Here is a 23,254-nt window from a genome sequence, read left to right on the forward strand (position 1 = left end):
AAATATATATATATTTGTATGTATCATTTGCTAATATTTTGATGAAACCATGTGGCCCTGGGGTTATATTGTTCAGAATATTTTATTTTTTAAAAATGTTTTTCATTTATTTTTGAGAGACAGAGAGAGACAGCACAAGCGAGGGAGGGTCAGAGAGAGAGGGAGACACAGAATCCAAAGCAGGCTCCAGGCTCTGAGCTAGCTGTCAGCACAGAGCCCGACACGGGGCTCAAACCCACGAACCATGAGATCATGACCTGAGCTGAAGCCAGATGCTTAACCAACTGAGCCACCCAGGTGCCCCATGTTCAGAATATTTTACTGCTTATTTGATTTCTTAGGTGTGGGAATATTAAGGTCATCTATTTCTTTTTGGGTGAGTTTTGGTAGTTTGTGGTTTTTGAGAAATCAGTCCATTTCAACAAAGTTGTCAAATTTAAGCTCATAGTATTTTAAAAAATGTTTATTTATTTATTTTGAGAGAAAGAGAAAGAGAAAGAGCACAGACAAGGGAGGGGCAGAGAGAGGGGGAGAGAGAGAATTCCAAGCAGGCTGTCAGCTGCAGAGCTTGACTTGGGACTTGATTTCATGAACCATGAGATCATGACCTGAACTTAAATCAAGAGTTGGACTCTTAACCAACTGAACCACCCAATGCCCTTCATAGTATTTTTTTTTTATTATCCATTTATGTCTGTGGGGTCTGTAATGATAGTCTCTACTTCACTCATATTGGTAAATAATAGTGTGTCGAGAGAAAGAAGAGGGATAGGTAGAGGAAAAGGAGACCAAGATAAAGCACAAGAGGTGTGCTCAGAGAGACGAAGGAACAGTTCTTTGCCTTAGGAGCCCCAGAAAGAGAGTGAGTCAAGAAATAGAGAGGAATTAGCAGTGGAAAATACTTACAGGGAATCAGTCAAGATAAGGACTGAGAAGGGCCCTTTGGATCTTCCAACAATGAGACTGTTTGCAAAACAGTTGTAGTTAACCAAACTTGAAGGATTCTCCAAAATCATTACTCTATACCCTCTTCTGCAAATGAGGGAATTGAGGCAATGAGATACTTAGATTTTTTTTTTAGTAGCTGATATAAAATTACAAGTAAAGAACAGAACTCTAAGGGTCCTTAAAGGTCACTTGATCTAATTACTTATCTGATGCTTGAGTCTCTCATACAACATCTCTCTGAAGCCTGTGCTTACATGCAGAGACTGAGAAAGAGCTCATTACTTCCCAGGTCAGGTGAGAACCCTTAGTTCTTGACTTCTAAGCCATGTTCTCTTTATTCTATAGGCAGACACATGCCAGGAGATGGTATACATCTTGAATCAAGCCCTTGGAAAGCTTATTGGATTGGGGGAACTCAGAAGATCAAGTCAGATTTTGAATTTTAAGGAGGATTTTGGCTGAAACGGAACCCTCTTTTCATCACTCCTTAGATAAAAGTCAAATCCTTCAGGAATTTCAGGACCAAGACATCCCAGGCCGAGCACAAGATTTCCACGTGCCTGCTCACAGGTAACATACTACCCAGTGTACCAGAAGTTGAACCCCTCACCTTCCTCTCCTAAAATCCACTTTTACTCTCACAATTCTTGTTTTTAAAAATATTTATTTATTATTTTGAGAGAGAGAGAGAGAGAGAGGGAAGGAGAGTCCCAAGCTGTCCCTGAGCTGGAGCTGTCAGTGCAAATCCCAATGCGGCTCGATCTCATGAACCGCAAGATCAAGGCCTGAGCCCAAATCAAGAGTCGGACACCTCTACTCTTGAGATTCTGACTCCCCTTCCATCAAGGTACTGGAGGTCTCCTTGACTCGTCTCTCTCCTCCACTCTCCATTTCTTGTGAATCACCATTATTCCTTCCAGGCATCCCTGAGATTTGTTAACTTCTCCTTGATCCACCATCACACCTAAGCAGAGGCCAACATTACCTCCTACCTAGACAATGATCAGTCTTCCAACTGGTTTCCTACCGCCAGTGCCTTCCCATATAATCTGCTCTCCACACTGAAGCTTTATCAAGCCTGTGCTCAACACCCTTTGGGGATTTTCCACTGTCCTCAGGACAAAGTACAGGCTCCCTGGCACGATCTAGAGTTTGTCCTTAACCCCGAGGCTCTGCCTGCTCCTTAGCCACATCTTCTGCCTCCTTTTCTCACTCCCATGTCTTCCACCTCCTTGAAGAAGCCGTGCTATTTTTATCTTTTTTCCCTTGTGCTACATGCCATTCTTGGAACTTCTTTGTATCCCCTTTGTATCCCCTCCATCTCTCCTTCAATAATAGCCATGAATCCTTTGTTGGATGTCACCTTCCCAGGACAGACTCCTCTAACTGCGTCCACCACAGGTAGATTTGGTGCCACCAACTCTCACGAACCCTTGGAACTCCTCTAACCCAGAACTCTTACTATTCTCTACCCATTTTGGAATATTTCTCCCTTTTGACTTTAAGACCCATGAGAACAGGGAACATGTCTGCCCTCTTTATCACAGTAATCTTATTGCCTGGCACAGTGCCTAGCACACAGTGTGCGTTGTATATGCAATTTTTGTGGTTTAATTATTTGTTTAATGCTTATGGTGCTGTTGGCACCATTTGGCTGAAAAGAAGCTGAGCTCAAATGAGTTAATATTGTAACATTGTTACTGCACCTTATAAAATCCAGCCGGAAGCCTCTAAATTCTCCGCTGTTGTCTCAGAAGGTGCTAACTGTAATACCTGAAATGGGAATTGTTACGTTGTCTCCGAGAGACCAACCCTCAAATGTCTATCATCTTTGATACTGGACACTTCTTGCCTGAAGACCAGTAAGCCTCATGATGACATCAAAGCCAATCAGATCTTCTAATTAGTATGAACTACGTATACTAATAAATGTGATTCAAGCCCAAATCTAATGCCTTGAAGGTCCAACTACCCATTCGCTCATTTTATTCAGCAAATATTTATTGAATGTTTATGTCAGTCTCTCTGCTAGATGCTGAAGATGCAGGAGACACAGGGTCCCTGTCCATTAGTTAAAGTTTGAGCACGGGGAAAGAAATGGCTATTAATTAAATAATTTACCTTGTGATTGTGATTAGCACTGGGTACTTGAATAGCATATAAATAGACCTCATGTAGGTCTCAAGAATCAGGGTGGGTTTCCCTGAAGCAGTGTCATAAGGTATATGTGTTTTCTCCTAGGCAGAAAAGTGAGCAAAGAATGTTCCAGGCAAAGGAAGCAGCAGAACAAAGGGGCTTAGAAGATGGGAGGGGGCATGATGCCTTCTAGTTGTTGGAGGAAAGCAAACGGCAAGGCATGTGGGAGAAGAAATAGGCAAAATGATGTTGGAGAAGAAATTACATCCAGACAACACGGGTCCTTATATGACACGTAGGGATTTACAGATTTTTATCTAAGAATAATGAAACGCTCTCACAATGGGCTATTCAATCCTCTGAGGAAATGGGAGTAGCTGGTGTCAAGTATTTGGCATGCATTTTAATTGTCATACCATCCATGCAGGGTAGGTGTAGTGGTTTTAAAACTTGATTGCAAACTGATACTCCTTTCATTTACAGGTAAGATCTATGTCTCCTCCCCTTAATCTGGGTGTTTTGTGATGGCTTTAACCAATAGAATACAAAGGAAGTGACATTATGTGTCTTACAAGAAGTTGCTAGGTCATAAAAGGTCATGCAACTTCAGCTTGTTAACTGGAACTCTAGCTCTTTGGGTCCTGAGCCACCACCCTGAGGCTGCCATGCCAGAGAGGGCAAAGCTAAGTGTTCCAGGTGAATTCAGCCTTTAAGTCACAGCCTAGGGTTTGATGAATGAAGACACCTCCAGGCCATTCTAACTCCCAACATCAGGGTTCTCCCATTTGAGGTCCTAGACTTCATGCCGCAGAGACAAGCCATAACTCCTACGTCCTGTCTGAATTCCTGACCTAAGAGTCTATGAGCATAATAAAATCATAGCTTTATCCAGCTGGAAAAAGTGTTAATGTGGTTTCTTTCTTTTCTTTCTTTAAAGCTTATTAATTTTTTGAGAGAGAGGCAAGGGCAGATAGAGAAAGAGAGAGAATCCCAAGCAGGCTCCACGCTGTCAGGGCAGAGCCCAATGCGGGGCTGGAACCCATGAATGGTGAGATCATGATCTGAGCCGAAACCAAGAGTTGGATGCTTAACTGACTGAGCCACCCAGGACCCCCTTAATGTAGTTTCTTATGCAGAAATAGACAGCTGGAAGAGTAAATACTACTATTACTATGCCGTTTTACAGATGTGGAAACTGAGTTTCAGAAGGATTAAGCAACTTGATCCAGGTCCCACAGGTAGTCAATGGCAGAGCCAAGATCAGAACTGAGATCTGGCGACTCGCAGGGCTTGTTCTCTTCCAGTTTTTCTAGAGGCGTCCGACTGAGTCAGGCTCCTTGACTAAATCTCCCAAGTCCCCCATTACAATTCTTTAATCTGGAAATCACCTTTGGCCCGTCTACATTTCAATGGCTAAGAAAGATATGGTTAGAGAAGCAGCCTTTATGAAACGTTTGATTCACATCCTTTTCAAATAATTGAAAGACATTTACTCTGCAATCAGTTCTTTCCTGATTTTATTTTCTTCTCCACATTCCAAGGCAGGAGCCAGATACTTCTGCCAAGCCTGACGGATCTGTTCCTCCTCTCCCCACACTGCCCCTAGTGCGCAAATACCCACTGGCCCCCATTAAATCCCAATCAGGCTTGGAGATAGCTGATTCAGCCCCCCTCCCCTGCCTCCCAGGAAGAGTTAGCAATGAGCAAATCACTTATTGGAGTAATTCTGGGAGCTGAGGCAAAGCCATGGCTGGAAGCCACCCGCTAACTAGAAACCCAGGACATCAATCAACCAAACTGATTTTTCCGCTGCTGCAGCCATTTAAACAGTTATCTTTGCTCAGGGCTTTGTCCAAAGTTACTCAACCAGTGGGTTCCTAGGCGATAAGTCACTGCAACCTCACTCCACTGTCTCTATGTCCTGGGGCTGCCTCTTTACTTACTTCTCAAGAGGGGTTGAAGTTCATTTGTTGCACTTGAAAAAGAAGAGAGCCTGCACTACTTGCGCACATGTTCTGGTTATAGCTGGAAGATGAAAAGGGAGCCCAAGGTCTGTTGGGATATCAATATACTTCTCATTTGGCGCCCTGCAGAGGCTGGGGGAAGAGGTTTTAAATTCATTTTACGCCGCCCCCTGCTGGTCCCCTAGCTCAATTGCAATGGATGCGTGATTCAGCTGGCGGATGGGCTAGGATGGGAGTTCTGTGGGGGGAGGGGGGACGCTTATAAACCAGGCATAGAGGGAGGGGAGCCTTTAGCTACACCAACCTCCTCTCCTCACTTTACCTGTGGGGAAACTGATGCCAGAAAGAAAAATATGATATACTCAAGGTTGTGATTTATTCAGTCATACTAAGGTTAGAATTAGTCTTTCCATGGCTAGTACTTTTTCAAAGTTCTAAGAGTGCTGAGCACATAAGAGGTGTCTCTGATTGACCTCATGGCATGAAATCAGAAGGTCTTGGTTTTGAATCCAAGCTCTGCCACTTAATACCTGTCATGAGAAGACAGTTCTCTGAGCCTCTGATTTCTCATCTGCAAAATAAGGGTAATAAAGAAAGGTATAAAACAGGGTTTTGTAAGAATTCTTTTGTCATCACATCTATTCAAAAACTGCTGAGTTTTTGTACCAGGCACTGTGCTGAGTATTTGGAATATGACAGTGCATAGGATGGTGCATTACCTATTCCTTTTGAGGGTGGAGGTCTAGTGAAAAACTTAGATGGCATGTGCCAACACACAAGCAGAAATTCAACAATTATTGAAAAAGAAAAAATTTTCCCTCTGATTCTCCAACTTTTCAACTGTCAGGAGGCTCAGGGGCTTGCCCCAGCTGTATCAGTCTAGGAATGTTGATGACTTGAAGAGATTAAGTTATTTGAAGGTCAAGACCACATAAACCTTTGTATTCTCCAGTGTGCCTGGCCCAAGGATGTGCTCAGTAAATATTTGTTTGGCTGCCTAGATGCCCCAAGTTCTGGCTCCCTCTGCCTTCCCGGCTGCCAGGCGATTGCTGTCCGTGGTGCTGAAAAGCAAATTCCTGCTGCTCGGCATGAGGCAGCGCAGGTGCTGAGGCAGAAAATGGAGCCCCGGGGAAGTGAATAGAGAGGGGGAAGAATGAGCCAACTTTTCACTGGCTATTAGTGACATCTTCATTTTGCCATATCTTGGAACCCAAAGCTGGTATTTATTTTTCCGGCTGCCCCCATTTGACATTTCTTGCTAGCTGGGAGTATTAGGTAGATAGGTGTTCTTTCTTAAATAACCACACAGGGTGATTACCTCTACAATGGGTGGGGGGGTGGTTCCTGGGGGCCCATAGCTCTATAAAGCAGTGTTTGATAATGTTCTTGAAAATTGGTGGTCCTTTTTCCAGTCTCTTCCTGGGCAAGTAAAAGGCAGCAGTCACAGATCCCTCCCCCCCCCGCCCCCCGCCAGTTGATTTTACCCATATCTGTCACCCAAGAATGTGGGAAGCTCAGAGTTAGAACTGACCATGGGGAAACCAGAGAGGCAAGACCTGAAATGAACAGTTTGGAGCCGTGTGAGTGCTCCAGTTGGCTAAGGATGCATTTTGACCAGTATTTTATGTGATAATATGTTTGTTCATTTGTTGTATATAATTATTTATTGTGTACATGCCATAGACTGGCATTGTTACAGGAGCTCCAGATACAGTCAAGTACAAGAAGGTCAATGCCTCTGGCTTCCTGGAACTTACATTTCAGTGGGGGAGAAAAACAATAAACAACTATATAAATGAATGTGTTGTATAGTTCCAGGCAAGAGGAAAGATCATGTTAAGTAAGATGAACATAAAAGGCCTATTTGAGGGGTTGGAATCTGAGCATAGATGTAAATTAATTGAAAGGATAAGACATGTAAACATTGGGGAAGGGCAGTGTTCCAGGCAGAGGAAACAATAAGAATGGGAAAATGATGTTCAAGGTACAGCAAAGAGGGTCAGTGTGAGTGGAGCAGATTTATCAAAGGGGATGTTAGAAAGGGTTGGGTAAATATACAGGAACCAGATCCTGTGTTTTGAGGAGGGCAAAGTAAGATACTCAGGATAGAAGAAACACTTACAGAATGGCAGTTATGGCGGCACCTTCCGTGGATAAACCACAATACTCTGGATGCCACTAGAGTGAAAAGGATAATTAGAGTGCCTGCCTATACAGACCTCACCATGTCTAAAGATGTAATATATGGAGGCCAGAGAGAGTTAGCAATGTACTATTTATCCAGCCAACACGTCTTGAGTACCTGCGATGTACCCAAAGACCATTGTCTAATGCAAGTCTCCGGTCTAGGAACTGAGGAATAGAAGGAATAAATTGCTGGATGGAAGCAGAATATCTAAAGGCAGGTAGGAAGCTCCAGGTAACAGAAGGCTGAAGTAAAAACCACTTCTCTCTGATACTTATCTGCTTTCCAATAGGGCCCCTTGCCTATAGGAACAGCAACATTCTAGAATAGGCTACATCTTAAAAACAGGTGCTTTGGTAGTCCCCACCACTGACATTCAGTATGTAAAGCAGTGTGGGCTGCTTCCTGCCAAACAGCATAGGGAAAGCAGCTCACATTTCAGGCATCTTTGCTAAGAATTTCATTTAGCCTTCATGTCAGTTCCATGAGGTGGTTGGAGTTTCCTTATTACTTCCATAAGAGATGCCCAAGTCCCTGAAAGAAATCCTCCCATGCAAGAAGAGTCCCTCTTTCCCTGGTCTTAGGTTGCAAAGGGATTTTATATGCCCTGCCTTGTAGCTGCTGGATCCTTGGCAATTTTGAGATGTTGGCAGAGTAACATCTCTTCATTTGACAAATGAGAAACTGGAGTTTGGAAAAGTTAAGTGACTTCTCCAGGGTCACAGAGTGTTTAAAGAGATGAAATAGGACTCAGTCTCCAAACTGCCTGACCTAAAAGCCATTTGCAGTCCTAACAAGCATGGAGGTCATGTTTGGCTTAAAAAAAATGACAAGTCCCCTGGATATTCAGAACCAGCTTTGGTTATGGTAGCACCAGACATCTCTGTCTCCCTCTGCACAGTCTCATTCTTAATCTCTCTTAATGTCCCAACAGTGCTGAAAGGTGGCAGTGATGAGAACAATAATAGCTGGCATTCACTGAGAACTGAGTATGTTCTAGGCGCTTCCCTAAGCATTTCGCATATACTAATTTCATATTTGCAACAAGCCTATAAAGCAAGTGCCCATTTCACAGATAAGAACATTGAAGGCCGGAGAGATTAAGTAACTTGCCAAAAGTCACACAGCTCTTCAGGGGCAGAGCCAGGTAGTGTGGCCCTAGACCCTTGCTCTTCATCACTGTACTCTGTGGATAAGAGAGCCATTACTCAGAGAGGTAAGCAACATGCCCAGTGGTCTATAGTCCAGAAATGATGGTTCAGCTCAAACCCAGGACCAAACCCCAGACTACTTCCACTGCCCACACTGCCTTTCTCAATGGTAAAGCAGAAAAAAAGAGAGAGCCTGTTCTATGACCCTTTCATAGAGGCACAGAGTGATTTAATGCTGCCATGGAGCCCCACGGGGTTTTTATTTAAATGATGATCTGCACTGGGAGATTGTCTGATATTCCCGCCCACTTGCTTTTCTCAAATGTGGAAGCCATGTCACTCTGCACACCCTTCCCAGCACATAAGTGCTTCATCAGGGAAGCTGAACCTTTCTGTTCGGATTGGAGGCTCTCATAAAGCTTCCTCCTTAAGTGCTATTATTCCAGGGACCTATCATGATGACTCAGAGAGGGAGAAGCTATAATGGAAAATTAATTATTTTCTCAGAGATGGGACCCAGGCTGAATACTCAGAATTAGATTGATAAAGGCCTTTCGATGAGGGCTGGGAGTCCTGCGTGGTCACTGACCAGTTAGTTGTTCAAAGGGCTCCCTAGCTTCCATTCCATGCAATTTAGTATCCCTGATGTGTCCCGGAACCGTGAGGGTGTGGGGTGTGTCTGTCGGAGGGTGTGTTTGCATGGGGCTGCCGTGTGTGTGTTGGGCTGTGGCTGTGTCTCTCTGAATTTGTGTCTGAATGTGAGTCTGAGGTGCTGGTTAGGGTCTGTGTACACAAGTATGTCTGTGTGTGTGTCTGTTTCTTATCTGTATGTGTGGATTTGGTGCGAACCTATGGGTGTGAGCTTGCCGGTCCTCGTGGGTCTCTGGGTATAAATGTCTGAGGACCTCCAAGAGGGGATTTTTAGTTAGAAGTTGACATGCAGGTAGGCCAGGACAGGGGAAACAGTCATAGAGCAGGGCTTTTGATGCTGCAGTGACGTAGGAGAAGAAATGGCAATGCAGGATAAACCATTATAAAACCTTCACGAATTTTTTTATCTTGAACTGGAGAGGCTGAGCTACTATTGATAATAATAGCTGGGGGGTGGCTGGGTGGCTCACTTGGTTGAGTGTCTGATTTTGGCTCAGGTCATGATCTCGTGGTTTGTGGGATCGAGCCCTGCATCTGGTCCTGTGCTGGGGCGTGAAGCCTGCTTAAGATTCTCTTTCTCCCTCTTCCTCTCCCCCTCCCTTGCTCTCTCTCTCAAAAAAAAAAAAAATTAGCAGTTTATAGATGAATAATATTGTAGAGCTAGTCACACTAGGTCCATTTATTTTTTATTTAAAAACTTTTTTTAGGGTTTATTTTTGAGATACACAGAGAGAGTACAAGTGGAGGAGGGGCAGAGAGAGAGGGAGACAGAGAATCTGAAGCAGGTTCCAGTCTCTGAGCTGTCAGCACAGGGCTGGATGCAGAACTCAAACTCACAAACCACAAGTTCATGACCTGAGCCAAAGTCAGACACCCAACCCACTGAGCCACCCAGGCACCTCGATACTAGCTCCATTTAGAAAGTACCTACGGCACGCCTTTTTATATACATTAGCTGTGTTCTCATCACTGCTCTGTACTACCATTATGTCCCTTTCAAAGAGGAGGCTGCAGGGGCTCAGAAAAGTAAGGTAACTTGCCTGAGGCCACACACCTAGGAGGACTGGGGCCAGGAAGAGAACTCGGCTCCGTCTGACTGGACTTTTCCACCAGTCAGACTGCTTTCTTTGCCTGCCCCAGCCACCACCCCCAGCTTTAGCCAAGCCCCCACTGTGGCAGGACGAGCCCCAGGATGTGAAGGAGAGCGGCTTAGGCTGGCCGGCAGAGCAGGTGCCACACGACAAGAATAACTGAGTTCCAGGCCCAGCGGGCCATGCAGTGGGCCATGCACCTCTTCTTTGGACCTGTTTCCTCATTGCTAAGATGACAATTTGGATTTATCTGGTTTGATAGGTTCTTCTCATTCTGACCGTGTGGGCTGAAGGCTTTGTGTATGTGGGGAGGCGCCCACATTACCTGGGGAGTGTTGACCTGGAAAAGGGGGCTTCGTGTTGGGGCAGAAAAAGTTCAAGATGCGTGTCCACACAGCCTGGGACACTTGCCTTTCCGTGTGTGGTGGGTATGCCGGCTTGGCCCTCAGCATGCCCTCCCACCACTTTCCCCCACTTCTCTCTCCTGTGCCTTCCTGGACTGCAGAGACGCAAGCTGTTTTTCCCAGACTCCCTTGCAATGAGCGTTCTGGATGCAAATTCAGTTCTGCCAAGTACCAGAGGTTTGGACAACAGAAACCACATGGAGGCCATCTTTCTGTTACCTTGGCAGTTTCTTCCAGCAAGAGCAGTTATGGGAGTGCTGGGGGGGGGGGGGGTTTGTGGTTCCATTTCAGAGATGAGTGGTCACCCCCAAGGGGAGCAGGGTGGCTCCCTGGATCACAGTGTTATGCTAAGTTCTTAAATTCACTGTTTGCAGGGATGGCCACCTTTCTGATGGTGTGCCTGGTGGTCATACAGTGCTTTGAGAGTCAATCCTGGGGGCCCAGTCTAGTCCTCCAGCATGTGCTCCCCACCCTCAAAACACCTTTTAAATTCCCCAATTTGCTGCATCAAATCTCTGCTTGCTGATGAAAACTTGGGACAGTTTCTTTCATCCGCACTGAACCTTGACTGATCAGCACGGCGCACTCCTACTTTGCCTTCAAAAACCAGCCTCAGCCTTCAGCTGGGACATGACACCCCGCTGTCAGCAGGGCTGACCTAGGTATCTCTCCTCTGAGAGTCCAGTCCAGTCCAGTCACCCCCGTCTCAGGCTTTTCCACATGGGGCTGAAATTAACTGTTCACTTTCTATCATCCCCACCAGACCATCATCCCCAGATGGTAGGGACAGAATCCCCTCAGCAGAGCCCCTGGGTGTTTAGCAGAGAACCCAGCCCAAGGCAGGGACTCTGTGAGCATGAATGCAGAAAAAATAGCAACTGGCCAGTGTAATAGGGTTTGGGAGAAACTCTGAGATTCACAGACTAAGAATAAAGCAATTTTAATCTCCCCCTTTGGCAAAAAGAAACTCCTTTCTCATTAAGAGCTATTATTAGGGGTGACGGGCCTTTTGGAGCTCATGGGGTGATGAGGAGAAGCTCTCATGTCAAAGTGCTCATTTCAGATCAAATATCCAAGATCCTTGGTAGATCTGTCCTCCCACTGATGCCTGGGCTGCTCCGAAGGAATATGAGAACCAGTGGCTTCTGAGGGGCCGTGTGATGAGTGAAGGCACATCTGGCTTTATCGCTCAGCTCTACTGCTTATTGGCTGTGCAACCTTGGGCGAGTGACTGCATTGCTCTGAGCTCAGTTTCCTCATCTGCAAAGTGGATCCAATGTTTCTACGTCCTCAGGTGGTTGTGAGGGGTCAGAGGGGTGATTTTGGAGAAGTGGCCAGCGCCTAGGGGACACCTGATACGTGGTGGCTGTGATGAGACATGGGTGATTGGAGATGTAAGCTTTTTCTCGTCTTCATTTGGGCAAAAACATTTCCCACCATGGGCCTCTGGTTTGACTGGTGGCGGAGGGCAAGAGCGGGCTCCAGCTGTGGGAAGTTCTCTCCAATTTCAGGTCATCGGTTCAGCTATCGGCATCCGTCTGTGTCTCTCGGTGAGGAGAAAGCAACCACTTTTCCCCCATCGTTTCCCAAGAGCCCTCCTCACCCAGGAAAATAGACACCTTCTCCCGGGCCCCTGCGCCCTCCATTATTAACCATTGAATGTGCACAGTTCAGCGGCCTGAAGTACATTCCTTGGGCCATGAGTCCATCACTGCTATTTCCAGAGTGTTTTCATTACCCTCAACAAACACGTGGTGCCATTTAAGCAATAACGTGCCCCTTGGTGACATCTGTTCCAGTTTCTGTCTCTGCAAGCTCGTCTCCTCACAGAGGCACCGAGCTGGGCACGGTCAGTGGGACAGCAGGTCCTGCAAGTAGGGAGTGTGGATCTTACTCCAAGCAGGTGAAACCCACCGGAGTGTTTTAAACAGGGGTGTAGCACAATCAGGGTTCCAGTTTTAAAAGAATCTCTCTGGCTGCAGAGGAGCCGCTAGTAGGTGGGGGTAAGAGTGGAAGCAGGACCCAGGGGGACACACGGTGGGTGCCAGGCCAGGGCGCCAGAGCCATGGGCTGTGGAGTCCTCTGATGGATGGGATGTAGGGTGAGAGGAGGAGGGACTCTGGCAGGAGTCTGGAGATGGCATCCTTCTCAACTCTCCTTGCCTTCGTCTGAGCTGTTTCCTCTGCCTGGATGGATGCTCTCTCCTCCTCTTTGGCTGGACAGCTCCTACCTGTGATCCTTTCTCACTTAGCTCTCCCGACCTCCCTCCCGGAAATCCTCCCCGCCTCCCCTCCTCCCCCACCTCACCGCTGGCTGGGTTGGGAGCCCCTCTTCTGTGTTCCCATGGAATTCCAGGTCTCCCAGCCCAGTACGCATCACACTGCTGGACACAGTCTGTCCCTACGTCGCCCCCCAACCTGGGCCATGAGCACAAGAGACAACACTGGGTGTGGCGCATTTTACTCCCAGGGCGAGAACTGAATGGCAGGCTGTCGTTTCAACAGGAAAGCAGGAGAGGGAGGGAGAGACAGACAGAGAGATGGAGCATTGGTACACTCTTAGCACAGCCTCTGACTTTTTGTCTCAGTTCCCGTGGCAGCCACGCGCAGACATGGCCCCGGCACCAGCGGCACATGCAGCGTGAGAGTGATCCAGGAGATGGGAAGCCAGCTGGAGACGGGACTGCATTCCACCGAAATGCTCCTGAACGATCCGATCCGTGTCAGCTGCTCCTACGTTCCCGGAGCAACAGGTGAAGAGAGAAAACACACGGGAAGCTTTGAGCTGAGACAGAGGCGGGACAGAGACAAGCTGGGACACGGTATGACTCGTGCTTGGGGCACAAACCTGGGACCCGCTGGCCTGGGTTCAGGCTGCGCTCTGCTCCTTTTCTCCCTGCCAATGACTTCCCTTCTTCCTGCCTCTGCTCCTCATCTGTCAAGTGGGGTAGGAACTGCATCCAATTGCAGGCTTATTGGGAAACTCAAGCGTGTTAATGACTGTAAGTGGTTTCCAACTGGGCCTGGCATGCAGGAAGGCCTTAAGAAAAGCTGGCTTTCTTTGTTCACTTTTCCATCCTCTGCCAAGTTCTTCCTTTGTCCTGTCTAACAGAATGATTCAAGGACCGGTTGGTTCAAATATTTCCTTCCCTTCAGTGTTCGCTCTTGGCCCACTTCAAGATCTGAATTAGAGCCTCGTCATGCGGGGAAGAACATGATGGAGCTTTGGACTGGGGCGCGACACCTGTATGGAGCTCGTGCTGTCTGCCTGCCTTCAGATGACTCAGGAGCCCAGGGAGGCGAGGGACCCAACAATCACCACCCAGTGCATAAGTAGGAGCATCGGGGTTCGAACTTGATGGATTCCATGGTTTCCTGTCTCATGGGGCTGGGACATGACCCTGAGCATCACGGAGCCTGTGAGAGGGCTGAGCTTTACGACAAGCTTCTCTAGGACTGAGGGAGAAAGTTGTGCTTAAAAGATGCTACAGAAGGAAAGGAAAAGCAAATGCACAAACCATTTGTTTTTGAGGCTGATGATAGGCTCCAGGAGCGAAAGATGCTAAACACGGATGGCATTAAGCGGAGTTATCACACTGTCTCTACCCTGGGTGTCGTTACTCCTCTTGATGATGAACAATGGTCAAGAGAGTCCCCTACTCTTCTAACCCGGTGCCCACAGACCCCCAGGTCTATTGTACCCCCTATCTTAGACCCTTTGTCTATTCCAAGGTTATTACCAAGAGCTGATAGAGGTGGGGAGGTGGAGGAGGAGATGAAAAATTAGGAGGCTGGAGAACAACTGTGTATGGATTTGGCCTTGAGAAGGACGCAGCTGCAGCCCCGGCGGCTCTCAGATTCCCAGGATGGTGGTGAGCAGACTCCACCAAATCCTCCGGGTCCCTAGGCAGAAGCCAGCCTGCAGTGCGGCCAAGCACTCACTGAGCCTGGCCATGGCAATCAGACACTGGGGATTGGGACTTCCACACTGGCACCCGAAGTCCTTTGCACCTGCACATTGGATCCCATGTGCTTCCTGGGAAAAGGGACAAGAAGGAGGAGAAAGGCAAATTCAGATCCTGAAGAGTCCTCTCTGTAGGGGAGGAGGTAGACCTCAACTTAAGGCTGGAATGGAGTGTGCAGGAGCTGAGCTCTGGGGCCCAAGGCACTGGGCTCAAATCCTCCTCCCTCACTGTGTGGCTGGGCTGTCCCTGAACTTCAGCTGCCATGTCGGTTTGAGGATGCATTGTGACATCCATGCCACACATCTGCTTGTTGTGAGGGTACAGTGCAATGCAAGGAAATGTGTGGAACATAGTAGGTGCCCAGCAAACGGCTCCTGCCGTCTTCCCCCTTGAAATGAATCAGGTGCAAGGAGAGGACAGTGCCCCAGAGAACGCTTGTGCGTCAGAGCGGGAACCGCGTGATTAATCACAAGGACAGATGGCAATGGAGCACTCATTAAGTGTCTGCTGCATTAGGTGGCGCTGCCCACATCCTCTGTGTCACTGCCACCCCCAGAGCCCTGTGCGATAGTTACTGCTGCATCCCCATTTTACAGAGAAGCAAACTGAAGCTGAAGTTGGAACCTTGTCTAAAGTCTCTCCACTGGTGAGCTGGCTGAGCTGGGAATCAAACCCACGTCTTCAGTACCTCTCAGGCGTAGCCCTGTCCTACGTTGTAAGGGTGGAGAGACAGTCCCAGAGCTGTCCCCGGCCCTGGGCTCCCCACTCCTTCACACAGGCAGACTCAAGGCTTCTCTCCCAGGAGGGCTGAGGGGGTGAGCAGGGGACTTTGGGGTTGGACAAGCCTGCATCTGGACCCTCCTGGGAGCTGGATGACTTAACTCGCTCCTTGTCCTTGGGCACGTTCCTCAGCTCTGAGACCTCTCTTTCCTCACCTGCAAGATGGGGGTAATATTCACTCCCTGGCCAGGTGGTGAAGATGAAACCCGGCAATCTGGCTGGCTGCCTGGTGCGGCGTCAGTGCGCAGGGCATGGGCAGTCCCTGCCAGATTTCTGCAACAGTTGTGCCCTCCCACCATAATTCCGTGCCCGCTGTTGACTGAGGAGAGAATGTGTTCTCTTCCAAGCTTAGAGCCCCCGCCCCTCCTCCTCCCCAGCCCCCGCCCATGTTCTGGAAGGTATTCTAGCCATGAGGGTGCAGCCTTCAAGCTGCTGCTGGCACCGGCCGAGGGCTCACGTGAGGTGGGGATGCCCCCAACCCGGAGTGCAGGCAAAGGCGCATCGCAGCCCATATTTTGAGGGGGTTTTCGTGATCTTCATTTTGTGTTGCCATCAGAGGAAAGTAAACTGCGGCTCCTGGCTGCCGGGGAAGGGCTGAGCTCCTGCCAGGGCCGCCTGTGGCTGGCACTGGCCCAGGCACGTACCAGAGTTGACTGGGGGTGCAGACAAGTGTGCACAAAATCGCATTCCAGCACACGCGTGACCGGCCGCACACGGAGGTGCGCGGCCCCGGCGTCTCCGCCTTCCCCTCCGCCCCACTTCCCGTGTCCGTGTCCGGGGACCCTGCCTCTTCTGTTGTCTCCCGATCGCCGCGGGGCCTCAGCCTGTCTTCCTTCCTGGTTTCTGTATCTCTCTTTCTGTGACTCTCCCTTCGCGTCTCCTGGTCTCAGAGGAGCCCCATCTCTGCCGCTCTGTGTCTCTCTGTTTTTCTGGCTCTCCCTCCCCTGCTTTGTCTATATCATGCCCTATCTCTCTGACACTGTCTCACTTTCTGGTTCTTTCTGAACCTGGTTTCACTGCTTCTCCAACTCCCTGTCTGTCCCCATCTGTCTCCATATCTGTCTGACTGTATGTCTCTCTGTGTCTCCATCTGTCTCTCTATCTCTCTGTCGGCCTGTCTCTGACTCTCTGGGTCTCTCTTTTTCCAACTCTTTCTGTCTCTGTACTTCCTGCCTCTCTCTCTCTTTTTTCTGTGACACTCTCCTGGAAATGCATCAAAGACTGAAGTGGCCGGATTTCAAGTGACAAACAGCACTATACCCAGGATCCAGCCCCCTCCCTGCACGGCTGCCTTCCTCCTCCACATCCCCTGTCACGAAGAGAAACCTATTGTGTCGGGCCCAGGGAGTTCGAGTTGAAGGGCCCGGGGGTCTGCGCCTCTGACTGCTCTGAGCTACTTCCCCATTGGCTCCCAGCAGCCTGTGCTCAGCAAGGGCTGAGCCACAGGAGGAGGCTCTAGTCCATAAAAGGGGGGGCGAGGCACCAGAACTGCCATTCTGAGGGGCTTTGGTGGTGCTCACGGCCACCTCTTTGGCACCTCCTTCCCAGCCAGAGTCAGGAAGACCTCTGAGCCACCTGCCACCACCCTCTGACCTGCTCGGCCAGAAGCTGCCCAGGGACAAAGAAGAACACAGGTAATACCCAGAGGGGCAATGAAATCTCTCCTTTGATTGTATTTGTTTTTCCTGGTCCTCGGGATCTGGGGTTTGGAGGGGGGAAGGAGCTCAGGCTGGGGGATTTCAGCTCTGGGTCTGATAATCTGGCAAATGTAGTTAACAGTTATGAGGCTAGTTTACAAATGCCAGATCCATCAGTGTGAGACAGGAGGTTCTTTGGAATTTCCCTCTCGGTACAGCCCTGGGTTTAAACAGGTGGGTAATTGCTCTCCCAAGAGGACCACCCCTCAGTTTTAGCTCCAGGGTCTTTTCATCCCCAAGCAGTCTGCACATGTGGTACCCAGGTGATCCCCTGGGTGGAAGAAGTGAGTTTAGCCACTCACGGCCGTTTTGAAGGTCAGTGATTCTCACCGGACTTCGAGAACAAGGTCTGGGGGAACGTTAATGAGATTCAGGACTCTGGCATTTACCAGGTAGAGTGTACATCAATGTACAACCAAGTTCATCTTTTCATTCTTTTTTGGACCGTGTTTAATTGCTGACAGGGTGCTGGCTTGAGTGTTTCCTTTGACATAATTTTACACAGGAATGGAGTTTGAGGTTATTTTGTTGGGAGGAGATGGGGAAAGAGAGTGACAGCATGCCAGGAGACTGAGGCTTAGCAGGGTTTTCTTGTCGATTTTACTTTGAAAGGACTTGTTGCTTTCATGTAAATTATAGCCTGAGAAGTCCAAGTTGGGCAGGGAAGAAAGCTCAGATGGAAAAGCCATTTGCTCACTGGTAAAGATATCCACGTTCAAAGAAAGTATTATAGGATCCCAAAGTTCGACTCTAACGAAAAAGCTGATGAGCTTCAGAGAGAAGAAAAAAGGAAGAAGAAGAAGAAAAAAAAACCCGGTGACAACATAAGGGTTGAATAGTAAATTCTGCGACCTTGTGCTTTTTCCTGGGTGTCTTTTATCTAGAATCTCTCCAAGCTTTACAAACATTCCTTAATTAAGTCTCCAACCTTCCCCGGGGAAACACGCTCTTCAGGATATTGGATCTGATTTCAATTCCCTTCCCACAGACAGCAAGTCTTCATTACCATCTTTATTCCAAGGGTTGGTAAAATATACAAGTCTTTCTAATTTGACAGGCATTCCAGTCAAGATCCGTTGCAAATTTCAAAATGTCAATCCTCTTCATCTCGTTCCCCCACCCCTCTGCCTCCCCCTCCCACAGCTACCTCTTCCCTCTCTTTTCCCCTTTCTTTCTCCCCTCCATCCCACCCCACCTTGCCTTCTGTTCTATTTTTACAGGTCATTTATCTCCAGGCTTTGAGATGTGCGTGGGGGAGCTGTTGCAGCAGCCCAGGGGTGAGCTGAGCTGCCTGGGGGAGGCTTGCGTTTGCTGATGGGCTCTCAAGCCCACTGCTTTGCCCCCGATGAGCTAAAGGTGTGATGGGTGGCAGGCGGCTCCTGTGTCTCGGCTCCCAGCTGGGAGTGGGATGTCACAGTGCTTCCTCGGGAACCCAGCGTGCTTTAGCAGAGCGCAGAGGCACTGGCTCTGGGACTGTTTGAGAAATGTGCAATTACCATAAAGCAAACGGAAAGGGATTAGGGTCTTGAGATAACTCCCGGAGCCAAGAATGGTCCATATATGATCTAAATGAGCATCTCATAGATCTGGGTTCAAATCCCAGATCCCATCAGTCATTTGCTGTGTGATATGGGGACAACAGCTGAGTGTTAATTTGCTCATCTCTGTAGAAAAGATGGTACTATTCACCTCCTAAGGTTATTGGGAGACTCCCATGGAATACTGTAATATGCCTTGCATTCAGTAGGTACTCAATAAATGCTAGCGTTGACTGTTCAGGTTCTCGCTGTCCACCGTGGCAATGTATTATAACATCCTTCATCATCCACTCCATCGAGCTGTGTGCTATGGGCTGGAAGTATGTCTAACGTCTAGTATTTCACTTTGCGGGGTTGGCACTCTTCACCCCTCCCCAGCCCATGCTCTCCACACCAACACAAGACCTTTTCTTCCTCTGTCACCTCGGGATCATGAAGTCTCTTCCCGATTGATCCTCCCTGGTCCCCCTTCCCCCCACTGCCTACCTCCTTGGGCCATTCTTGCACAATTGTTGTATTTATTAGATGTCTTCCATCATTCTAAGTGGGATCGATAGTTGGTGGTTTGATTTCAATGCGTGTCTGAGAAAGTGCAGGTAGCGAGCTGATTTCTCTCACCATTTTTGTTCATCTCAGGCCATAAATGTTGGTTAATCTCACACGTCTGACAAAGGGCTGAAAGGCTTTCACTGAGGCTGGGCTGGCCACTGTGGAGGGCAGTAAATATTTCTGGAGACACCCAGTGAGCCCAGGATCAGTCCCTGGAGATGGAGAAGTGTCCTGGGTCCTTTTGATGTTGGGCCTCATTAATCTCTCCCAGCCCAGGTCCAGATTCATACTCCTGGCAGGAGGATAAGGAGCCCGGGCCCACAAAGCACAGGAGGGCCCTGGAGGCTTCTCCCTGAGGCCTTCCAGCAGTCCTGCTGGCCTGAGTGGGAGGCCTGGAGGGCAGGCACACTTATCATGATTGTCCACCATCATTTGGCTCTTAGACCTGTTACTGGACAGTTCAGTTGAAGCCGAGAAGGGTTTAGTGAGCAGTTACTATGTGGCTGGGTCTCTGGTCCACTGGCAGGAGGAAGAATTGATACTTTCGATTCACATAGTAGATCAAGGCCCCAAATCCAAGTCCACTTCCTGTCTTGACTTCCCCCCCTCTCTGGTTCTGTTCCCTTCTTCCTTCCTTCTCCTTTCTTGTCTCCCTCTGGTTCCTGACACCTCTTCCAGCTGGGTTGGGTTTCTGTCACCTCTCTGCTTTGATAGTGTCTTTATCACTTTCTCCGTATGTGCAAGAGTCCCTGCCACTCCTATAGGCACACACGCATGTGTGTGTCTCTTTCTATGTGTATGTCTCTCTGTCTCCCTTTCTGTCTCTCTTTCTTTCTGCATCTCTTTATCTCCACCTCTCTCTGGCCCATTTTCCTTGGCCATTCTCCCCATCCCTTAATTGCATCAAATAACAAAGGGTGAGGATTTCTTGTGACTCCTGCTCTTAAAAATCATTCTTTTAAGGGGCGCCTGGGTGGCTCAGCTGGTTGAGCGTCTGACTCTTGACCTTGGCTCAGGTCGTGATCTCATGGTTTGTGAGTTTGAGCCCCGAGTCTAGCTCTGCACTGACAGTGATTGCGGAGCCGGCTTGGAATCCTCTCTCTCTCTCTCTCTCTCTCTCTCTCTCAAAATAAATAAATAAATAAATAAATAACTTAAAATACACGTAAAAAATCATTCTTTTGCAACTGAGGGTAGTAATCCCACCATGACCACTGAGTGCAGGTTCAGCTCCACTCTGGTCCCCAGACAGCAAATGGCCCAAGGGAGGTGGCCGGCCTGGCCCTCAGTGTGGGCCCTCATCCTGCTCTGGGCTCGAGTCTTGCTGGACTCGGTGGTGGGTTCACCTTCCATCCGGAATCCAACCCCCGTCACCCCGCTGGGTGATAATCCATTCCTTGTCAGTGACCCTAAGGGCCCCATGGGTACAGTGGCCTTTACTTCTCAGGGTGTCCCTTTGCCGACCCCCAGAGACTCGCAAAGGTGAACTTTGTGTTTTCAGATGGGATAACACTCCAGAAAACTGTCTCACCTTCAGGAATGTGAGAGCTCGGTGGGAGGGTCTGATGGCCACTTAATGTGACACCGTCATACCCCAGGGATGCTTTGTGGGTAGAGCTGAAGGTTGACTTTTAAGCCTACTTCTGCTACATCCTTGCCTCTCGGCCTTGACCTGGCGATCTTGCCTCTCTGAGACTCTGTGTGCCCATCTGGAAAATGGAGCAAAATATGCCAGCCTACCGGAGTCTCCCGAGGGTGGACGTGCGGTAACTGAACTGAAGTGCATAGTGGTGAGCTTGAATCCCAGCTATGCCATGCATGTGCTCGGGACCGTGGGGCCTTTGTCACTTGGTCCTCACTCTTCCCACCCTGAACCTGAGCCTATGACAGTAGCGCCTGTCCTGGCAGGGGCCAGGGGAAGCCAAGGACCAACCACAGAGCGGCAGCGCAGCGTGTATTGGCTGCTGTGAAGTGGGTCATTGGAGGGTCATTGAAATGCTAGCTCCTCAGTGCAAGTCACGGCCGGGGTGTGGGAGGCCCCCGCTCTGTCTCCACTTCCCTCCTGACTCATGATGTGACCTTAAACAAGTGACTTCATTCCTACCTTTTCCCATTTCCTCTTCTATCAAATAGGGATAATCATATGCAATAAAGTGCTGGGAGAGATAATTGCAATGTTAAATCAAGCCATTATTATTCCATGCTGGCTTTTTAATGCTTGCTGCTCCTCTGAGCCCTCTGACTACAATATAGAAATATTGGCAAGAGGAGAGTGGAGGGCGGGCGGGCAGTCCCTTCCCTTTCAAGGAACTCTGGGCCCTGGGTAGGGAAGGGGGCTCCTGTGTGCTGACCCTTTAAGTGATGCCATCTGGGGCAGCCCTCGCAGGAAAGGGGGTGATACAGCCCATTTACAGAACAGAAGTGACAAGCCCAGGCTCAGAGAGGAAAGCGATCCCTCTCTGATTCTTCCCAAGAAAGTCAGCTTCAAGGCGATGAGAATAATCAGAATTAGAAAATGGTTCTAAAATTGATGAAAGCAGGGGTCAGCACACCCGTAAAAGACCAGCTCGTATGTGGTTTTGGCCTCTGGGCTGTACAGCCCCCATTTCAACAGTCCGCTGTGCTGTGCAGCAGGTGCAGCAGTGGGCGATAGGGAGCCGTTGGGGAGGGGCGTGTATTCATCCTCAGGGTGTGTACCTAGAGGGAAAGAGATTTAGTAGAAGGAATTGGATCACGTGATTATGGGGGCTGGTGGGTCCAGAATGTCCTTTCCGGTCAGGAGAGCATCACCCGTCCTCCCCACTGGCCCCCGCGTCCCTCACTGGGCCCACGAGGCCGTGGCTGAGGAAATGCTTCCCAGACCTGCAAGGAAAAAGGGTTTTCCCTTAGGAGGACTGTGAGGAGCTCCCCCGCCGTCCCAGCCCCCCAGTCAGGAAGGAGGCCCCTCCTTCCCCCGGGCCCTCCCCGGGGGTCTGTGCAACTGACGCCACCCCTCAGCTCTCCAAGGGGGCTTGCTGCCCTGTCTCACCCCATGAGCATCTCTTTCTCCTCAGCTCATTCTGGATCAGACACGACTCACAGGCAGGGCAGACCCCCCTCTGATGCATGACTTCAAGCAGAGCCCCAGAGCAAAGGTGACACGCACTCCCTCAGGACCCATCTGAGATGACACAATACTTTGTTTGGCCAACAATAAGGAAGGAAATAAGATTGCTTAGGAGAATCTCGGGGCTGATGTGTCTTTATCAGAGTCACCTTTTAACCCCGAGAGATCTGGACAGAAGCTGAACTCCTACTCACAGTCCACGCAAACGTGGCCACCCTCTCCTCCTCCAGATTTTTTTAAGTACATTGAAAATTAAGATTTTGAGATGTAAAAATTTCCCCAACTTAAAAATGTTGGCAAGAGAACTAAAAAAAAAAAAAAAAAAATCCCGGTGTAAGTCAGAATACCCAGTGGCCATTTACTTAGTTTGTCCTGCAGGCAGGTCACTCTGAAGTTTCTGGACGTTTGCCATGTGCAAGGAGAGAGCTGCTGGCTGGAGGAGGAAGCCAGAGGCCCCAGCCCTGCCCCACCCTGCCTGACCCACATCCCTGCTCTGACCCTCCCTCGGCAGCCCTCTCTCTGTACGATCCCCCAAGCCATCAAAGTCTCTCTCCATTTCTTTCTTTTTTTTTTTATGTTTTATTTATTTTTGAGAGAGAGAGAGAGAGAGAGAGAGAGAGAGAGAGACAGTGTGAGCAGGGGAGAGTCAGAGAGAGAGGGAGACACAGAATCCGAAGCAGGCTCCAGGCTCTGAGCTAGCTGTCAGCACAGAGCCTGACGCGGAGCTTGAACCCACGAACCGTGAGATCATGACCTCGGCCAAAGCCGGATGCTTAACTGACTGAGCCACCTGGGAGCCCCTCTCTCCATTTCTTCCTGGGAGACAGCCGAGGCCCAGGGAGCCAGGGCTGTGATGGTGGGGCATGGGTGGGGGGTGAGACGGGCTTTGCTGGAAGGCAGCCCTGTCCTTCCCAAGGCCAAGGAGCCACAGCTCAGATCACTGCCTTGAGCAAGTCAGGGGAAAAAAAATCAAAGCCTCAGAATAAAGCCCCTGATATTCCGCATGTGACCTGTTTCCTTCTGTCTCTCCTTCTGCCCCCAGGGCTTCCCTCTTCCTGTGTCTCCCTCTCCTTGTTTCTCTTGTTAGTCT

At 49.1% G+C, this 23,254-nt stretch overlaps 1 protein-coding gene across 2 annotated transcripts in view; it reads left to right on the plus strand.

Moving 5' to 3' along the window:
• The first annotated feature begins 1,299 nt into the window (after window positions 1-1,299).
• PDYN (prodynorphin) overlaps window positions 1,300-23,254 on the plus strand; it is a 28,516-nt gene continuing 6,561 nt past the window's right edge. Inside the window, exons 1-2 of one of the 2 annotated variants that reach the window (XM_029917397.1) lie at window positions 1,300-1,518; window positions 16,823-16,908. The gene's annotated coding sequence lies outside the window, so the exon portion shown is untranslated. Of the gene's footprint in view, window positions 1,519-15,965; window positions 15,994-16,822; window positions 16,909-23,254 lie in introns of those variants that run through there. The other variant, XM_029917398.1, reaches the window with a different exon arrangement.

Source organism: Suricata suricatta, chromosome 12 (assembly GCF_006229205.1).
Source record: "Suricata suricatta isolate VVHF042 chromosome 12, meerkat_22Aug2017_6uvM2_HiC, whole genome shotgun sequence".
In the NCBI taxonomy this organism is placed as follows: Eukaryota; Metazoa; Chordata; class Mammalia; order Carnivora; family Herpestidae; genus Suricata; species Suricata suricatta.